Genomic DNA, 2,493 nt, shown 5'->3' on the forward strand with positions numbered 1-2,493 from the left:
CTTTTTTAAAAAAATATTTTTTTATTGATTTTTTTTTTTTTTACAGAGAGGAGGGGAGAGGGATAGAGAGTTAGAAACATCGATGAGAGAGAATCGTTGATTGGCTGCCTCCTGCACACCCCCTACAAGAGATTGAGCCCGCAACCCAGGCGTGTGCCCTGGTTCATAGGTCGATGCCCAACCACTGAGCCACGCCGGCCAGGCTAGAAACAAATCTTAAAAGGACTTTGAATGTTATGGAGTGGGGCTGTATTCAGGAGACAGTAAGAAGCTAGTGGATATTTTGGGGGAGGGGAGGACCTTTATCCAACCCATTCTGGAAGGTACCTTTAATAGCAAAGAATTAGGGAGGTGAGAGATTTGAGGTTAAGAAACCAGTTATAAAAACCAGCGATATCAAGTTATTGAGAATAATACATGCCAGACATTGATATATTAATTATGATTATTGTATTAATATTATTAATATATAGTAATGATATGTGTTTTATATAATTTGTTTATTTAATTTTTGTAACTATCCTGGAATGTAAGTAATATAATCTTTATTTTAGAGATGAAGGCATTGGAGGCTTACAATGATTAATTGCTCATGGTCATATTGGTATAGGTAATAGAGTCCAATCGGATGGGGCTGGAAATGAGGTGATGGGAAAAATATTTGAATTCAAAGTGACTGAATGCGGGGGCGGGGGGGGGTTAAATAGAGAGGGGGAGAAATTGAAGTGTGCAGTTTCCAGTTATAAAAACTGTTACGGGGATGTAAAGTACAACATAAAGAATAGAGTCAATAATATTGTAATAATTAGTATTGTGTCAGATGGGTATTAGACTTATCAAGGTGATCAGTTTGTAAGTTGTATAAATATCTAGTCACTATATGGTAGACCTGGAACTAATATAATATTGTATATCAACTATAATTAAAACTTAAAAATTATTTAAAAAATAAAATTATGTAAGTAAATGCTAAAGTAGAATTTGCTATCTGTATAATATATGAATATGTTGGTGTATGATATGAGGGGTAAATGTAGAGGAAAGGGCTGGTTCCCAGCTCCACTTAGGGCAGTTCTCTTTGCACCACTCTTTGTTTGACAGGCATAGCATACTTGTATTTACTACATGCATATATAATCATATCTTAATACAAATTGGCCTTTTTTTGCAGGTAGAGGAAACAGCATTTTTGTTTGTTTTTGAAGTAATGCCTTAAAAAACTTAACTTTTTAGAAACTGTAATGTTTATCATGTGATTTAATCATCTGATTGTATTTACAGTTTTAATCTAAATTAGATGTTTTAAGTATTTGCCTATATCCTGAAGCAATTCTATACAGGATATATTTAAAAGAATACTATATGATTTTGGCACCCAAATATGCCCAGTTGATGGCACTTTTCTATTTATGTGAAGAAACTTCAGTGGGATTACTTGAAAAACATAGGCTTAAGTTTTAGCTTTTCTGATATGCTAAGTCATGTATCATGAAGAATTTTTCTTTTCACAAAGTGTGGTGGTTTAAGCTTTAATTAATATTTATAGAACATTTGTTTTAGCCTTTTAACTCACAGTATTATGTTTTTCATAGCTGAGGGATTTAAGAAATAGATTTTTATATTTGATGATTTTCATTTCATAGCTTAATTATTAAGTGGTCATGACTTCAAGTCCTTGCTGGGCCACTACATGCCTATGTAATCTTAAGCAAGTTACTGAATCTCCACTTTATTATTTATAAAATTGGGTTAACAATAGGCACTAACTATTAAGAGTTGTTATGTGGATTGAGTGAGTTAATGAATGGAAGGTGCATTACACAGACTCGGGCACATAGTAGACTTTTAATTAATGCTAGTCATCATTCTCATTCTTTGTTGGTTTTACTAAGCAAGCTAGGTCTTCAGATAGTTACAAACTTTAATGTCTAATATTAACACTACATTCTTGAACTTAAATATATATTTGAAGATAGACAGGATTAAGTGCTATATAATCATTACTGTTATTTTTATGAAAGTATTAAGCATTTCAGGAAAAAGACCATGACTGATCCATTCGCACACTAATTGTAATCATTAGTTTCCTAATGATTTTTCCTAAAAAAATAGTAATTCTCTTGGTTTATCTTATGGTATCTCTTGGTCTGAATAAGCATTTATGGTCATGACCTAGAGAGGGGCCATTTGATAGAGTAAAAATCAGGCCTTAAGATTAACTGATACAAAAATGGAAAGAAATCATAGTGCATCATCAAGAGCAAATATTTTTAGGGAGAGACTCATTAGTGATTTTACTGACTGGCTCATCTTACCAAATTTTCAGGAATCTGGAATGGGATGGGGGGGGGGCAATCAGTCAAGCTTGATTGATTAAGGCCAATTGATTGGCCGTCTCCAATTTTACTTCAAAGCCATTATAACAGAATATTGTTTAAAATTTAAGAGTACCTACAATCTTACCATGTGTTTTTATGTTTTAAATTCAACTAC

General features: G+C 32.9%; 1 protein-coding gene across 1 annotated transcript in view; it reads left to right on the forward strand.

Annotated features, from left to right (window-relative positions):
- Positions 1-2,493, forward strand: part of MANBA (mannosidase beta) — a 113,784-nt gene that overhangs the window by 71,849 nt on the left and 39,442 nt on the right. The window lies entirely within an intron of this gene.

Source organism: Myotis davidii, unplaced genomic scaffold, assembly GCF_000327345.1.
Source record: "Myotis davidii unplaced genomic scaffold, ASM32734v1 scaffold226, whole genome shotgun sequence".
In the NCBI taxonomy this organism is placed as follows: Eukaryota; Metazoa; Chordata; class Mammalia; order Chiroptera; family Vespertilionidae; genus Myotis; species Myotis davidii.